At 40.5% G+C, this 18469-nt stretch overlaps 1 protein-coding gene and 1 pseudogene across 5 annotated transcripts in view; both read left to right on the top strand.

Moving 5' to 3' along the window:
• The first annotated feature begins 430 nt into the window (after positions 1 to 430).
• On the top strand, positions 431 to 2136 carry LOC309655081 (DNA-directed RNA polymerase III subunit RPC6 pseudogene; annotated as a pseudogene). Its single transcript, XR_014268276.1, has 2 exons — positions 431 to 1654; positions 1900 to 2136. The product of XR_014268276.1 is annotated as a DNA-directed RNA polymerase III subunit RPC6 pseudogene (transcript).
• A 5403-nt stretch (positions 2137 to 7539) lies between these two features.
• EDC3 (enhancer of mRNA decapping 3) overlaps positions 7540 to 18469 on the top strand; it is a 52567-nt gene continuing 41637 nt past the window's right edge. Inside the window, exons 1-2 of one of the 4 annotated variants that reach the window (XM_082449967.1) lie at positions 7540 to 7711; positions 15529 to 15621. The gene's annotated coding sequence lies outside the window, so the exon portion shown is untranslated. Of the gene's footprint in view, positions 7712 to 7801; positions 8519 to 15528; positions 15622 to 18469 lie in introns of those variants that run through there. The other 3 variants (XM_082449968.1, XM_082449966.1, XM_082449969.1) reach the window with 3 other exon arrangements.

The raw sequence follows: 18469 nt of genomic DNA, 5'->3' as shown, positions 1-18469 counted from the left end.
CCCAAGATATCTACAGTACACAGTTTAAGGGGTATCCTTCCAGATCTTTCTCCATACATTTACACACGTAGGTTGTTTTCACGCAAATGAGATTGTAATACATATATTGTTCTGTGTCCTACTTTTTTGCACTAGTCATTGGCTTTTAGCAGCTGAATACCATTCTATTGATGAATGTGCTTAAGTCTCCCAAACTGAGCTAAGTTTATCAAACCAAGAAGGCTACTTTTGGTTTTGTTGAGATGAGGTGTAGAGTTAGCTTTTTTTTTACCCCCAAGAATTGTTTGAAATCTATGAATCCCTTTCTTTTACTAATTTTCCGTACTAATTATGCCTTATATCCACAGTAGTTATTTGTAGTTACAGTTTGCTCTTAACAGTTTATTATTATAATCTTTGTTGTTAAATCTTATCCCATAGAGCTGCTGTCTTCATAGGTTCCAGGATTCCCCCGCTTGCTGTCCGGCCACCCGGAGCGTCTCTTCCCCCAGGGGCCGGGACCTGCGCCCTCATGGCCGAGGTGAAGGTGAAGGTGCAGCCGCCGGACGCGGATCCGGTCGAAATCGAAAACAGGATTATAGAATTATGTCACCAGTTCCCTCATGGAATCACAGACCAAGTAATTCAGAATGAAATGCCGCATATAGAAGCCCAGCAGCGGGCAGTGGCCATCAACAGACTGTTGTCCATGGGTCAGCTGTATCTCTTAAGGAGTAATACAGGCCTTCTGTATAGAATAAAGGAGTCTCAGAATGCTGGTAAAATGAAAGGATCAGATAACCAGGAAAAACTAGTATATCAAATCATAGAAGATGCAGGAAATAAAGGAATATGGAGCAGAGATATCCGATACAAAAGCAACTTGCCATTAACAGAAATTAACAAAATTATAAAGAATTTGGAAAGTAAAAAGCTAATTAAAGCTGTTAAGTCTGTGGCAGCCTCAAAAAAGAAGGTGTACATGCTCTATAACCTGCAGCCAGACCGCTCTGTGACCGGTGGAGCCTGGTACAGTGACCAGGATTTTGAATCTGAATTTGTAGAGGTGCTTAACCAACAGTGTTTTAAGTTCCTACAAACCAAGGCAGAAACAGCACGAGAAAACAAACAGAATCCAATGATACAAAGAAATAGTTCATTTGCTTCATCACATGAAGTGTGGAAGTATATCTGTGAATTGGGGATCAGTAAGGTAGAGTTGTCCATGGAGGACATTGAGACCATCTTGAATACACTCATTTATGATGAGAAAGTGGAGATGACTATCATCGCTGCAAAAGAAGGCACCGTAGGCAGTGTGGACGGACACATGAAACTGTACAGGGCAGTCAATCCGATCATCCCGCCCACCGGATTGGTCCGGGCCCCCTGCGGACTCTGCCCGGTTTTAGACGACTGCCATGAAGGTGGTGAGATTTCACCATCTAACTGTATTTACATGACAGAGTGGCTCGAATTTTAATAGAGAGCTATAAACGTTACTGACATTTTGCAAATGAAGTTACTTTGGGAACAAATAATTTGATTCATGATGGAACATTAAATTCCCTTGAAAGCAAACTTCAAGATACAAACTTGCTGCTATGAAAAAAAATTTTTTAATCTATGAAGACTAAATTTACATTGGTAGAGTAGGCAACAGGATATGAAACAGGTAAGGTTAGTAGTGAAATCCATTCTTCCATAAGTAAAATACTTTGAACTCCTGGAAGACCACCTTCTGAAGCTTCCAAGACTTTTGATGATTCACGGGAAAACAAGCAAATATGTTCATATTCACCAAGTACTGTGATAACGGCCAGAGCTTTAAAATGCCTGTTTTAAAGTTACTTATTAAGGTCTTCATTGGGAATTTTTTATATATGACCCAGTGTCACCATTTCTGTTTTGTTTTCTCAGTGGTTTCATTGAGAAGAAATGAAAAGTGGTGAAGGCAGGAATAGCAGGGGAGAATGCAGACTTGGGGCATGAGTGGGGGACACAGTGGAACATTCTTTTTCTACACACTATTGATGCCTTTTTATGTCCGAAATATTCTTTCAGAGGATTATGCCTCTGTACTTACCCCAAACCCAAATGATGCTGTTGTCAAGGATATCTTTTTAGTGCATAAATATTAATTACTCTCATCCTAAATGGAATATTTTCACTGGTTCTTCTTTGTTAAAGTCTTACAAGTTTCAAAAAAAAAAAATCTTATCCCATAGTGCCTCACACATGTGCCATAAACAACCACCACTACACTTTCAGTGTAATATTGTTAAGCTTCTTCCTGGCTGCTCTATAGTTCCAGATGTTCTTATTTTAACCATTTCATACCTAATATTGTTTGAACTATATTAATACACCAAATAAGGCTGCTTTGACCTTGGTAAAGCTGGACATTGGTCAGTTACTTGTGTTTAAATATTTGTTACTTCAAAGAAAACCTTTTTATTATGGTGACTTTTGAACATACATAAAAACAGACAGGATAATAATATAATAAATCCCAATATATTATCATCCAGCCCTAACAAATATCAAGCCATGGCCAGTCATGTTCCATTAATACCTCATTGACAGCCTCATATTATTTTCAAGAAGACATCACATGGTTTCACCAGAAAATATTTCAGTGTGTATTTCTGAAAGGACTTTCAAGAAACAAGACCATGCTTAAAAATTAGTAATTCCTTACTATCATCAAATATCCAGGGTGTTTGAACTTACAATTGTTTCATAAATGTCAAAAACATTTCTTACAGTATTTTTAAAAAATCAGGATCCAAACAAAATCCACATATTGTGATTGGTTGTCTTTTAAGGCTCATGTAACTATACCCTTCTCTTTTTGTTCCCTCTTGAAATGTGCTGAAAAAACCAGGTGGTTTGTCCTATAGAACTTCTCACAGTTTGGACGTTGCTGAGTATATCTCTATGCAGTCATTTAATATGTTTCTTTGTCCAGGGTATTTCCTGTAAGTTGACAGTTGTATCTAGAGGTTTCGTTCAGCTTCCGATTTGATTTTGAGGGGCAAGTTTACTTCTTAAATAGTGCTATATTCTTCCATCCAGAGGCACTTAGTGTCTGGTTGTCTCTCTTTTGTGATGTTAGTAGCCGTTGATGTTCAATGCCTAGATCCTTTAGTTCGTTAGAGATAGCAAAACGATATTCTGTCATTTCTTCTTCGTATATTAGCTGGAATACTTTTTCAAAGAGAAACTTCCCCTCCTTTTGGTTACTCAGTAGTACAGATAGCATAAGAAGGAAAATGCTGATTCTTTCCCTTCACTTATTAGTTTTCAAAATAATGTGTTGGTTTCTAGCATCCTCCAACAGTTACCTATTGTGTTTTTTTTGTTTTTAGATTGCTGTATTTTTCCTGTACTGCAACAAGTACAAATTGACAAAGAGCTGAGAAAATGAGATTTCATACATTCTCGGCAGGATAAAATGTCGCAATCTAGTTTAAAATTTATCTTTAATTTACATACAGTAAAATTCACTCTTTTTGGTGTACATTTCTATGAGTTTCTCAAATGCATACAATCAAGATTCAGTTCTATCACCACTTCTATTCCCTTGTGCTACCCCTTTGTAGTCAAACTTCCCATCCCCCACCCCCAAGCAAACCCTGTTTTCTGTACCTGTAGTTTTGCCTTTTTCCAGAATGTCATACAAGTGTCAATGTCATACAGTATATAGCTTTCTGAGTCTGGCTTTCACTTAGCATAACACATTTGAGATTCATGCATTTTGTTGCATGTACTAATTTGTTCATTTTTATTGTTTGTATGGATCTACCACAGCTTGTTTATCCATTTCCCAGATGAAGGACATTTATATTGTTTCCAATTTTTGGTGAATAAAGCTGCCACGTAGGGACTTCCCTGGTGGTGCAGTGGTTAAGAATCCGCCTGCCAATGCAGGGGACACGGGTTCAAGCCCTGGTCCAGGAAGATCCCACATGCCGCGGAGTAACTAAGCCCGTGTGCCACAACTACTGAAGCCCGCACGCCTAGAGCCCGTGCTCCACAACAAAGAGAAGCCACTGCAATGAGAAGCCCATGCACCGCAATGAAGAGTAGCCCCCACTCGCCGCAACTAGAGAAAGCCCTCGCACAGAAACGAAGACCCAACACAGCCAAAAAGAAAGAAAGAAAGAAAGAAAGAAAGAAAGAAAGAAAGAAAGAAAGAAAGAAAGAAAGAAAGAAAGAAGCTTTCATTAAAAAAAAAAAAAATGTGTCTTGCCATGTTTCTCCTTGGCTTTATCCTGTATGGGACTCTCTGCGCTTCCTGGACTTTATTGACTATTTCCTTTCCCATATAAGCGAAGTTTTCAACTATAATCTCTTCAAATATTTTCTCAGTCCCTTTCTTTTTCTCCTCTTCTTCTGGGATCCCTATAATTCGAATGTTGGTGCGTTTAATGTTGTCCCAGAGGTCTCTGAGACTGTCCTCAATTCTTTTCATTCTTTTTTCTTTATTCTGGTCTGCAGTAGTTATTTCCACTATTTCATCTTCCAGTCACTTATCCATTCTTCTGCCTCAGTTATTCTGCTATTGATTCCTTCTAGAGAACTTTTAATTTCATTTATTGTGTTGTTCATCATTGTTTGTTTGCTCTTTGGTTCTTCTAGGTCCTTGTTAAACGTTTCTTGAATTTTCTCCATTCTATTTCCAAGATTTTGGATCATCTTTACTAACATTGCTCTGAATTCTTTTTCAGGTAGACTGTCTATTTCCTCTTCATTTCTTTAGTCTGGTGGATTTTTACCTTGTTCCTTCATATGCTGTGTGTTTCTCTGTCTTCTCATTTTGCTTAATTTATTGTGTTTGGGGGTCTCCTTTTTGCAGGCTGCAGGTTCATAGTTCCCATTGTTTTTTGTGTCTGCACCCAGTGGCTCAGGTTGGTTCAGCGGGTTGTGTAGGCTTCCTGGTGGAGGAGACTAGTGCCTGTGTTCTGATGGATGAGGCTGGATCTTGTCTTTCTGGTGGGCAGGGCTGCGTCCGGTGGTGTATATTGGGGCGTCTGTGACCTTATTATGATTTTAGGCAGCCTCTCTGCTAATGGGTGGGGTTGTGTTCCTGTCTTGCTAGTTGTTTGGCATAAGGTGTCCAGCACTGTAGCTTGCTGGTCCTTGAGTGGAGCTGGGTCTTAGCGTTGAGATGGTGATCTCTGGGAGAGCTTTTGCCTTTTGATATTACTTGGAGCCAGGAGGTCTCTGGTGGACCAATGTCCTGAACTCGGCTCTCCCACCTCAGAGGCACAGCTTGACACCCGGCCGGAGCACCAAGACCCTGTCAGCCACATGGCTCACAAGAAAAGGGAGAAAAAAAGAAAGAAAGATAGAAATAAAATAAAGTTATTAAAATTAAAAATTAAAAAGTAATAAAAAGAAGAGGGCAACCAAAGCAAAAAACAAATCCACCAATGATAACACGTGCTAAAAACTGTACTAAAAAAAAAAAAAAAGAACAGACAGAACCCTAGGACAAATGGTAAAAGCAAAGCTATACAGACAAAATCACACAAAGAAGCATACACACACACACTCAGAAAAAGAGAAAAAGGGAAAAAAAATATATCTTTTGGGAAGTCTGAGGTCTTCCACCAGCGTTCAGTAGGTGTTCTGTAGGAGTTGTTCCACATGTAGGTATATTTCTGATGTATTTGTGGGGAGGAAGGTGATCTCTACGTCTTACTCCTCTGCCATTTTGAAGGTCTCCAATCTCTCCTGTGAGTTTAAAAAATCATTTGGAGTGGACTATAGAACCACAGAACCAAAGGGAGGCATAAGAGAATTAACCACCTTTCTTTTTGGACTATCAGTCATGCTCAGGCGCACATTATCTCATTTAATTTCACAGCAACTTTGTTAGCTATTATCTCCAGAGTTGCACAGCTTGTTTGTAAAATAATAATAATACCTAAAAAGAAAAGGTAGAGCAAGGATTCAACTCTGAGTCTGATACACCAATGGTTCCCAAACCTGGGGTGTGCTAAGAATTGACTGGAAGGAACCTTTAGAATAATAGATGCCACGGTCCCCCCAGACTTACTAAAATGGAATCTCTAGTGATGGAGGAAGGGAAGGGAGAGTTCCTGAAAAGAGAAAAAAATTTTAAAGTTCTTAAACTGATTTTGCAGAGCCAAATTTGGAACCACAGCCCTACTCTATGCTGCCTGACAAGCAGTGGTTCCTAAACCAGGTGTCAGGCTTCAAGACAACCTTGCAAATTCGCTTCAAGATAACCTTGCAAACTCGAACTCCAAAATTCCTCATTACACTCAATCTTGGCCTTAAACGCCTGCTCTTTCCAAAATCAAGACTACCAAGACTCTAAAATGCCACGGGAAGGAGAGTGGCACTTTCCTGTGTACCGAGTACTGGGGGTGGGGATGGTGGAATGCAGTCAAGCACAGACTGGCTGACACTAGGCCAAAAACGAGCTGAAGCTGATAAACTTTGAAGATCAACCACGAAGGGAATTTTTTGTTTCCTTTAATCCATCACAGGGGCCTACTAATTGCACCCCACAGCTGCAACTGATCAAGGATGGGGGCCACGTGACCAGGCGCCCTCCACGCCTAAGTCTTCCGCTCTGGTTCTGCGATTAGCCCAAGAGGGACTGGAGGGAAAGCCAGAGCTTGTACCAAAATGTTCATTGCAACTCTATTTACAATAGCCAGGACATGGAAGCAACCTAAGTGTCTATCATCGGATGAATGGATAAAGAAGATGTGGCACATATATACAATGGAATATTACTCAGCCATAAAAAGAAATGAAATTGAGTTATTTGTAGTGAGGTGGATGGACCTAGAGTCTGTCATACAGAGTGAAGTAAGTCAGAAAGAGAAAAACAAATACAGTATGCTAACACATATATATGGAATCTAAGGGGGAAAAAAAAGGTCATGAAGAACCTAGTGGCAAGACAGGAATAAAGACACAGACCTACTAGAGAATGGACTTGAGGATACGGGGAGGGGGAAGGGTAAGATATGACAAAGTGAGAGAGTGGCATGGACATATATACACTACCAAACGTAAAATAGATAGCTAGTGGGAAGCAACCGCATAGCACAGGGAGATCAGCTCAGTGCTTTGTGACCACCTAGAGGGGTGGGATAGGGAGGGTGGGAGGGAGGGAGATGCAAGAGGGAAGCGATATGGGAACATATGTATATGTATAACTGATTCACTTTGTTATAAAGCAGAAACTAACACACCATTGTAAAGCGATTATACTCCAATAAAGATGTTAAAAAAAATGTTTCAATCATAAAAAATAAACTTCATCTAAACATGATAGAAAAAAAAAAAAAGACTACGCAAGAGAGGGGAGCTCCCCATGCATCTGAGCCGGGGAGTGGGGACAGAACTCCAGCTCGAACCCAGACTCCACCCGATATAAGAAGGCGGGGAATGCAAAATGGATAGCAGGTGCGGTTCCGGAAGGCCACAGAGCTGACCCTGGCAGTGCTCTTCCCAAACTCTCAAATTTCTCGAGCGCCCCGCCCCTCAGCGGCCGGCCCTTCGGTTTCCGAGGCGTCGCGCCGGAAGTGACCTCACGGCGGCGGCGTGGAGTCGCGGGCGCTTCTGGCGGCGGCCGCGGCTGTTGGGGTGGACGTGGAGAAGCCCTGTGGTCTCTGGGTCCTGCGGTGTTTCAGGGCCGTGTTGGTGTGGTGTGCGCAGGAGGCGCAGGCCCGGCGGCGTGGAGGTGGGAGCGAGGGGGAGGCGGGTGGCTAGTGGGCGCTCGTGGGAGGGGGCTTCCGGGGTTGCCAGGAGGCTTTACTTTTAGGCTTCGTGGTTCCAGGCCTTGCAGACCTTTTTAGAGGCGGGCACGAGCTGGGGGCCAATTCGGGTGCGCAGGGGGCCCATTACTAGGGCTTGCCTCCGGGGTATGGTTTGGGGTGGGAGGCCGAGGGGAGCGGGATTCTAAATAGTCGAGGAATTGTGGGAGGTGTGAGGCATTAGCCGCCTAGGCTCTTAGTTTAGCCTTGTTGATGGCTCCTGCAGCCCGCCCACTCATTGCTCCCTGCTTCAGTTTCCTTTTGCACAATGAAGTACGGTGGCAGGGAAGAGAGCGAGTGCCACATCCATGACTGATAGCTGGAGGACAGAGGTGAACTGGACTCTGAGAGGGAACGGTGGCAGAGAAATAATGATACCTGCTAGGGTGCAGCTTCTGCTGAATCCTGGGGACTTCCCCTTGATTGTTTACTGCAGTTGGTGAAAGTCTTAGCTTCTTATTATCAGTACTCTTTGTGCGATATTAGGTGAATTGATCAGTAATTGACTTGTTAAATGGTTCAAGTTCAAGTGTTTTGGTGTGAGGGAGGCATAGTCTTCACCTGCTTGGCCAGTTGGTTGTCAGTAAACCTCCCAATTCCGTAGCTAGGAGTCCTAACAATCTTCTCCTGTGGTTACAGGTGAGGAACTCGAGACCCAGAATGGTTTTTGTTCTCTTTCCTAGCCACAGGCTAAACTGATTTCAGTCTGTGGTCTGTCTCAGTCCCATCAAAACGTAAGTGACTGTCCCTGAGCAGGTCACTGTTTCAACTGGAAACCTCAGATAGATTCCAGGCTTTTTTTATGAACGGCAGATAAAGTGTACTGAACACAGAATTCCTATTTTTTGGTTTCTCTGTATGAAACGGAGATGGTTACAAATAACATAACTTAAAAAAAATTTTTTTTGAATTTCTGAATTTTATTTTATTTTTTTATACACCAGGTTCTTATTAGTTATCTATTTTATACATATTAGTGTATGTATGTCAATCCCAATCTCCCAATTCATCCCCCCCCCACGCCGTAACATAACTTTTTGATTGCTAAGAAATTTTTGGTGGAGCTTTCTTGAGGGGTCAGGGCTGTGGGACTAGCAGAGTGTCTCGCAAACTTTTTGACCTGTGACCCACAGTTAATGTATTTTACATGCTGACCCTGTGTGACCCCTGCATGCACAGAGTGTGTACACACACAGGAAACAAAAGTTTACCCTTTCTATATATGATGCCCTCTGACATTTTCTATTTCATTAAAAGAAAAAAAAAGTTGATTGCATCTCACTAAATTGACTCTGACCTGTAATGGGTCTGACTGCTAAAGACCTGTAGTTTGAAAAACATTGGACTAAAAAATGTTTAATTAAGATTCTTGAGATTCCTGACATTCTGTAAGTAATGCAAGGTGGAAAATATGTCATTTTTCTGTTCTTATCAACCAGAGGAGCAGGGTTACTAGAGTTCTTCAGCCAGAGCAACAGGACAGGACATCCACATCGGTATCTCACAGGAGTGCAGTATTCATAGTGATAATGTGTCCGAATTTTGGCAAGGTGTTTGAGTCTTTTCCGATGACCTGGTGGGTGACATGGGGGGGATTTGCCATATAGTGGTAAAATTTGATGACGTCATGACTTTGAGCATCTATGTCTGTAGGGATTTGATTTGTGGACACAATTTACAGCTGGGATTTTGGTGATCAGTGTTGAGGCTCTGTCACTTTCTTTATACACAGTGTGTATTTGAAGCCTTATCTAGAGAGTGTGCTTATCAATTTGTTGCCTTTATGAAGTGAAGAGAGAAGGTATCATCTGGGTAATCTCAAGATTTGCCCAGTGCAGTTTAATGAAATGGAAGGGTCATCAGAAATTTAAGTAGTCTAAATATTTAATTTTAAATAGTTTAGGATGTAATTTCTTTTTTTTTTCTTTTTTAAATTTATTTATTTATGGCTGCGTTGGGTCTTTGTTGCTGTGCGTGGGCTTTCTCTAGTTGTGGGCAGTGGGGGCTAGTCTTCGTTGTGGTGTGCGGGCTTCTCATTGTGGTGGCTTCTCTTGTTGTGGAGCATGGGCTCTAGGCCTGCGGGCTTCAGTAGTTATGACACATGGGCTCAGTAGCTGTGGCTTGCGGGCTCTAGAGTGCAGGCTTAGTAGTTGTGGCGCACAGGCTTAGTGCTCTGTGGCATGTGGGATCTTCCTGGACGAGGGATCGAACCCATGTCTGCTGCCTTGGCAGGCAGATTCTAAACCACTGCGCCACCAGGGAAGTCCCTAGGATGTAATTTCTGACAGGTTGTAAATATTGACTTTTTAAAAATAAATACAAAGTTTCTAAATGTAATAGTAATTTGATGTTTTTAAAATATACAGATATATTTATTTTTAAAAATATTTATTTATTTGGCTGCGCTGGGTCTTAGTTGTGGCATGCAGGATCTTCGTTGCGGCCTGGATGATCTTTAGTTGTGGCCTGCGGGCTCTTGGTTGTGGCATCTAGTTCCCTGACCAGGGATCGAACCTAGGCCCCCTGCATTGGGAACGTGGAGTCTTAACCACTGGACCACCAGGGAAGTCCTCAGATAACCTTTTTTTATATTAAAAAAGCCCTCTAAGATATGGATATGTATAAATGGTGTATTACATTACTTGATTTTCAGGTGTTAAGCCAATCTTGTGTTCCTGGAATGAATCCCATTGAGTCGTGGTGTATAATACTTTTTATATGTTGCTGAATTCAATTTGCTAATATTAAGAATTTTTGTGAACATCTCTATGTTCATGAGGGTTATTGGTCTGAGGTTTCCTTTTCTTATGATATCTTTGGCTGGCCTTAGTATTAGAGTAAAATTACCCTCATAAAGTGAGTTGGGCAATGTTCCTCTTCTTCTGCTTTCTAAAAGAGTTTATGTAGAATTGTTAATTCTTTCTTTCTATGTGTTTTATAGAGTTTACCAGTGAAGTCCTCTGGGCTTGGGCTTTTCTTTGCAGGAAGATTTGAAATTACTAAATCAGTGTCTTTACTTGGTATAGGTCTATCCGGATTTTCTATTACTTTTTGAGTCAGTTTTGGTAATTGTATCCTTCTGGGAATTTGTCCATTTCATATTTTTCCTTTTTCTTTTTGAACTTGTATCCATTCTACTTCTCCCACAGAATTTTATCCTAAAACAGGAGTCAGCAAACTTTTTCTGTGAAGGACCTGGTGGTAGGCTTTGTGGGCCATGTGGTCTCTGTCAGTACTACTCAGTTCTCCCATTGTAGTGCAAAACCAGCCACAGACAATAAGCAAACAGCTGTGCGTGGTTGTGTTCCAATACAACTTTATTGGTAGTGGGCCAGATTTGGTACATGGGCCGTAGTTTTCTGACCCCTGTTTTAAAATAATAAATTTTATACTTGAAAACCTTATTTGATAATCCAGTTATCTAGGCAGATCAGGTTTATGAAAGAGTAGGGTGGAAATTGATTCCCTTGCTTGCATATCTTTGTGTACCCCTAAGGATATATTCCAATTTGTAGTTTTGTTCAGGTGTTATGGGAGAGGCCCTCACAGTATGATTTTCTAGGACCATAACTCAAATCCCCTATCCGGCTAGTATTCTTTCTGTGAAAAAGAAATATCTGAGGGACTTCCCTGGTGGTCCAGTGGTTAAGACTCTGTGCTTCCACTGCAGGGGGCACAGGTTTGATCCCTGGTCAGGGAACTAAGATCCTGCAAGCTGTGCCCAAAAAAAAAAAAAAAAGAGAGACATTTGAAATAAAATTTGCTGTATCTTAGAAACTGTATAGATTATCTCATTTAATCTTCACAGTGGTTCTATGAGGTGGTGGTATAATTGGTGTACAGTTGACTCTTGAACTATTGGGGCTAGGGCCACCAACCCTCTGCAAAGTTGAAAATTCGAGTATAATCTGTAGTTGGCCCTCCACACACCTGGTTCTTCTCTATCTGCGGTTCTGCATCTCAGATTCAACCAACCGCCCATCGTGTAGTACTGTAGTATTTAGTGAAGAAAATTGGCATTTAAGTGGACCTGTACCATTCAAGCCCATGTTGTTCAAGGGTCAACTGTAATTCCCATTTTATAGTGAGACGATTAAGACTCAGATTAGGATAATTTGCTCGTAATTCTGGCCTGTAACGTCTGACTTCAGAAGTCCATGCCCTTTTCACTATGTTGCCTTTTGTGGAAGATAGGGACTTAGTACTAGGGTTGTACTAGATGTTTTCTTTTAAGATCTCTGCCATTCCCAAGCTTTTGATTCTACAAACACCTTTCTACATAGATGTGCGGAAAAATACTTAGTTTTTCAGAAATCCATAACTAACCACTCGTCCATAACTGTTGATTTAATTGTCCTTAGCAGACCAAGGGATTGCTCCTTGGATTTGAATGCTGTGAGTTCTGTGTGATGGGGCAGATGAGATGGAAGTTTGTAGGTCTGTTATTGGCAAGTTGTTTTTGAATCATTTTGACAACTACCTCAGTTGCATAATGGGTGGAAGACCGTTTAGGTCTACCTGACTTTGTTATCTAAAGGCTTCTTACAAGAGAAATGATTCAGTAAAGTCTCATAGTGTGGCATTCGGTAGTCTGGAAATCCTGATAGCATTTGAGCAAAATCATCCCATAGCTACTCCTATGTGTGGTATGCCCAGCATAAATGGGTACATTTGTCCACCACAAAGACATATACAAAAATGTTTAATTCTTTATTCATAATAGCCCCCAAACTGGAAATAATCCAACTGTCTATCAGCAGTAGAATGGATAAATACACTGAGGCACAGTTATATAATAGAATACTACATAGTGATGAATCTCACAGATGTAATATTGAGCAAAAGAATCCAGACACTTTAAAAGAGAACCTTTATGATTCCATTTATATGAAGTTCAAAAACAGGCTAAATGAATCTTTTGTGGTAGATATCAGAATAATGGCTGCCTTTGTGGGAACACAGTGGAACCTTCTGGAGTGTTCAACATATTGTCTTGATTGGGCTTCCCTGGTGGCGCAGTGGTTGAGAGTCTGCCTGCCAATGCAGGGGACACGGGTTTGAGCCCTGGTCTGGGAAGATCCCACATGCCGCGGAGCAATTAGGCCCGTGAGCCACAACTACTGAGCCTGCGCGTCTGGAGCCTGTGCTCCGCAACAAGAGAGGCCGCGACAGTGAGAGGCCCGCGCACCGCGATGAAGAGTGGCCCCCCACTTGCCACAACTAGAGAAAGCCCTCACACAGAAACGAAGACCCAACACAGCCAGAAATAAATAAATAAATAAATAAATAAATAAATAAATAAATAAATAAAAAATGCAACTGCGGAAAAAAAAGGAAAAAAAAATAGGTCTTGGTGCCTTTGTTAAAAAAAAATATGTTGTCTTGATTGAGTGGTGGTTATTTGGGTAAATTAATATGTAAAAATTCATTGAGCTGTAAACTTAAAATATGTAGACTTATTATCTATGTAATACCATGATAGAAAAGTAGAAGATAAAAAACAAAGATTGGTCTGCTTGGGAATTCCCTGGTGGTCCAGTGGTTAGGACACTGCAAGGCAACTGCTTTGGGCAAGGGCAAGGGTTCGATCACTGCTGAGGGCAAGGGTTCGATCACTGGTCCGGGAACTAAAAAATCCGCAAGCCACGCAGTGTGTCCGAAAAAAGAAAAAGATTGGTCTGTTTGTAGCTCCTAGATCATCTTCAGTGGTAGCTCTTCTTTTGACATGAAGGTGTTAGCCCTGTAATTGATGAAGCCTCCTCGCTTAGTGTGTTCATCTGATTAGAAACCCAGATGTTGGCATTCCACTTGTTTTATTTATTTGTTTGTTTGTTTATTCAATTAATTTTTGGCAGTGTTGGGTCTTCACTGCTGCATGCGGGCCTTCTCTAGCTCTGGCAAGCGGGGGCCACTCTTTGCTGCGGGGTGCGGACCTCTCATTGCGGTGGCCTCTCCTGTTGCGGAGCATGGGCTCCAGGCGTGCGGGCTCAGTAGTTGTGGCTCATGGGCTCCAGAGCACAGGCTCAGTAGATGTGGCGCACGGGCCTAGTAGCTCCGTGGCACCTGGGATCTTCCCAGACCAGGGCTCAAACCTGTGTCCCCTGTGTTGGCAGGTGGATTCCCAACCACTGCGCCACCAGGGAAGCCCCTCCAATTGTTTTAGATTTACTGTTTTCAATTAATAAAGGAATTTTCTTTAAAACTATTAAAATTCTATTTACTTATTATTTTTTAAAATAAATTTATTTTATTTATTTATTTTTGGCTGCTTTGGGTCTTCGTTGCTGCGTCGGCCTTTCTCTAGCTGCAGCGAGCAGGGGCTGCTCTTCGTTGCGGTGCATGAGCTTCTCATTGGGGCTTCTCTTGTTGCGGAGCACGGGCTCTAGGTGCCTGGGCCTCAGTAATTGTGGCACACGGGCCCAGCCGCTCCGCGGCACGTGGGATCTTCCCGGACCAGGGCTCGAAGCCGTGTCCCCTGCATTGGCAGGCGGATTCTTAACCACTGCACCACCAGGGAAGCCCCTAGTTATTATTAACATAATATAAACTTGAATGTATAACATCAGTGTCTTAAAGATACATGTTGAATGAAGAAGTAAAAAGTCTTTTCACATCTGATTAATTTCTGGTATTTCTAAAATTCTTATTACAGCTCTTCATTCTGCATCTATCTAAAATACGTATCAGGGACTTCCCTGGCGGTCCAGTGGTTAAGAATCCGCACTTCCACTGCAGGGGGCACGGGTTTGATCCCTGGTGGGGGAACTAAGATCTGGCATGCTGTGAGGTGCGGCCAAAAAAAAGAAAAAGGCAAAAATAAAATAAGCATCAGAGTAGGATTATGATGGGGTACAAATGATAGGAAAGGAATTTCATACTTTTGTGACATTAAGTAGACAAAGGCCAATCAGGAAGGGGAAAATAAGTATAAAACATGTGTATTATGTTCCTTTTACCATCATCAGTGTTGTGGAAATTGTGTTGCATTGGAAGTTCACTTGATCTCTTAAATTCTTTGAGATATATCGGTAACTGTTGCAACTCAGTGCTGGGTATATGGGGTTCATTATGCTGCTCTGTCTATGTTTGGATATGTTTGAAATTTTCTATAATAAAATGTAAAAAAAAATTTATGGATGAGCCTGCTAATTTATTGTTTCTTTTATTTTCTGTTCTGTCAGCACAGTTTTGTGATACTTGCTCAGTTCAATACTAGAGAACGACCTGAGTTTGTCTTTAGGTTTTTGTGTTTCTAATGAGACATACTTTTTTTTTTTTTTAACCACAGGGGTGCCTTTTTTGCTTCTTTAAATATATATATATATATATATATATAGCTATTTTTCCTTTTTTAGACTCTGTTTTATGTAAGTATATTTCTGAAATTAATATTTGAAAACTGTTTAAAATGCTATTCTATTTCTTTTCTATTTTTCATGGGAAACACTAAGCCAGTGTTTCATTTTATACTGAGTATTGCATGTTATGTTTATATACTCATCTGCTGTTTGCTGACTTCCTTCTGTGTGTAGGGCAGTGTTAGATTTCATATCTTACATAGGATTTTGCATAGAATATGCTTAGGGATATTGTATTTTTAGAACCATTTCCAAGGAGAGCCAAGGCATTTAGATATAAATATTTAGATACTCTAGATTTTGAGTGATTAACTTCTGTCAGATTTACTATATCTAATTCATTCATTGATTGGATTAATATTTATTGAGTTCCTCTTCCATTCTAGGCAGAACAAAACAGACAAGGTCCCTTGCCCTCGTGGAGCTTACATTCTAGTGGGGTAACACATGCAACATAAACAAATAAGATAATTCATATGGTGAGTCATTTTGAAATCATAACAAAGTGTTGGAGAGTGATGGGGAGTAGCTGCATTAAATTGGATAGCCAAGGAAGGCCTCTTTGGGGTGGTGACATTTCAGCAGATAACAGAAAGAAAAGGTAGAACTAGCCATTCATAGAGCTGGGGCAAGAGTGTTCTGAGAATACCTGGTGCAAAGTTTTGGAGGGAACAAACTTGACATGTTTGAGGAAGAGTAAGCAGGTTAGTGTGTCTGGAGAACAGAGGGAAGGGAGTGGTGAGAGATGAAGCTGTCTGTAGAGGTTAGCAGAAATCAGATCATGTAGGGCCTACAGTCCATGGAAAGGAAGTTATTAAGCAGAATCATGACAAGTGATTTACATTTTAAAATTTGCTCTGGCTGCGGTGTAGAGAAAGAATTGGAGGGACAGAAGTGGAAGCAGAGATACTAGTTAGAGGTATCCTGTAATTATGAGATGATGGTGACTTGGACTAGGAAGGTGGTAGTGGAGATGGAGAGAAATAGGCCTATCTTTGACGTTGTGACAATAGGATTTGTTGATGAATTGAAAGTATGGGATGAAGGACAAGAAAGGAATCAAGGATGACTCCTGACTCTTTTTTTTTTTTTCTTTTTTTGCCTAAGCAGCGTAGTGGATATTGGTGCCATTTATTGAGACGGGAAAAGCTTGGGAAGGAACAAATTGGGGGATGTTGAGTGTGGGGCTAAAGAAATCAAGAATTCTATTTTGGGCATTTATGAGATGCCTGACAGACATCTTTGTAGGAACTGTCCAATGTGTGAGTTTTCATCTTTATGTTTTATGGAAAACCTTTCTAGGAAGTTAATCTTATTGGAGGAATGGCTAAATATTCTGTGGCATTATATAGTGGTTATGTTGGCTACATATACTTTTCCTCCCTTTTTATTGAGATATAGTTTACATACAATAAAAATGCACAGACATTAAATGCCCAATTCAGTGAGTTTTGATAGATGTGTACATCCTTGTAACTACTGCATCAGTAAAAACAGAGAACATTTTCATTTCAAGAGGCACAGAAAGAGGCCCCTGTGCCTCTTTCTAGTCAGTTTTCCACCCTATAGGCAAACACTTCTGATTTTTCTCACTATAAAGTAGTGCCTCTTGTAGAAATTCTTATAAATAGACTCATATAAATGTATCTGTATGACTTCTTTCAGTTTTTGAGAATCATCTACATTGTAGCATAAGTAGTTTGTTCCTTTTTATTGTCCAGTAGTGTTCTGTTGTATAATTACACCATAATTTGTTTCCTCTCTTCTCCTTGTTTCCAGTTTTCAGATATTGTGATAATGTACTTTGTACATTTGTGTACAGGTCTTTTTGTGAATATATGTTTTTATTTCTCCTGCGTAAATCCTAGGAATGAAGTTTTGGGTCATAGGTGTGTGTTTAATATTGTAAAAAACTGCCAAACTCTTTTCCAAAGTGCTTGTATCATTTTACACAATCAGCAGTGTAAGAGAGTTCCAGTTGCTTCACATTGTCATACACATTTGGTGCTTTCAATTTTGATCCATACAAGTGGGTGTAGTATCCTCTGTTGGTTTTTTCCCAATTTAATATTTTTTTTTATTGTGGTAAAGTATACATAAAATTTATCATTTTAACCATTTTTAAGTGTACAGTTCAGTGGCATTCAGTGCACTCACATTGTTATGCAACCATCACCATCATCTATCTCTAGAACTTTTTCATCATACCAAACTGAAACTCTGTTCCCGTTAAATAGTAACACCCCGTTTCCTGCTCCCCCAACCCCTGGCAAACACTGTTCTACTTTCTGTCTCTGTGAGTTTGACTATTCTAGATTCTTCCTATAAGTGGAATCATACATGATTTGTGCTTTTGTGTCTTATTTCACTTAGTATAATGTCTTCAAGATTTATCTGTGTTGTAACATATATCAGAACTTCCTTCTTTTTTAAGACTGAATGATATTCCATTTTACATATATAGCGTGTTTTGTTTATACATTCGTCCAGCATGGACGTTTGGCTTGTCTCGTGCGTGTTTTTTTTTTAAATATTTATTTATTTGGCTGCACCAGGTATTAGTTGTGGCACGCGGGATCTTCATTGCCACGTGCGGGATCTTTAGTTGTGGCTTATGGGATCTTTAGTTGCGGCGTGCGGGAGATCTAGTTTCCTGACCAGGGATCGAACCCAGGCCCCCTGCATTGGGAACACGGAATCTTAACCACTGGACCAGGGAAGTCCCTCATTGTATTTTAATTTACATTTCTCTGATAATTAATGATAATTGAACAGCTTTTCATATGTTTATTGGCTATTCATATAACTTCTTTTGCCTGCTTTAAAAAAATGTGGTGTTTCCTTTTTATTCCTGATTTGTAAACATTCCTTATATATTCTGGATACAAGTCCTTTATCAGATATATCTATTGTGAATATTTTCTCCTTGACTGTGACTTACCTTTTCTTTTTTTCTTTTCTTGTTTTGGGGTGATTGTAATAGAAGAGGGCAGAAACATCTTTTTGCCATCATAAATTTGAGAGTTTTCTTGAAATGCTTGGCTGCCTGGGAGGTAGCCTTCATTGGAATGATTTTGAGATGGGGCTAGATTATATGGAATACCTTCCTAAGTATTTTATTACAGTACCTTTGTTTTAAATTTATGACTGTCTTAACCCATCCAGAGAATGATTTGGTTTGGGAAAAAATGGAAAATAATTTGGTTAAAAAAAAGAGTTTTCTGCTCTGGAGTATTGTAATCAAAGCTAGGTGGCTTTACCTTTTGACTGACTGAGGCTCCATCCTGAGAAAATTATTTAAGACAAGCACTGAATGAAATTGATCAT

This window comes from Balaenoptera physalus, assembly GCF_965194825.1.
Source record: "Balaenoptera physalus genome assembly, chromosome: 2".
Taxonomy (NCBI): domain Eukaryota; kingdom Metazoa; phylum Chordata; class Mammalia; order Artiodactyla; family Balaenopteridae; genus Balaenoptera; species Balaenoptera physalus.
The sequence above is the reverse complement of the archived record's forward strand: the minus strand, read 5'-3'. Positions and strand labels throughout refer to the sequence as shown.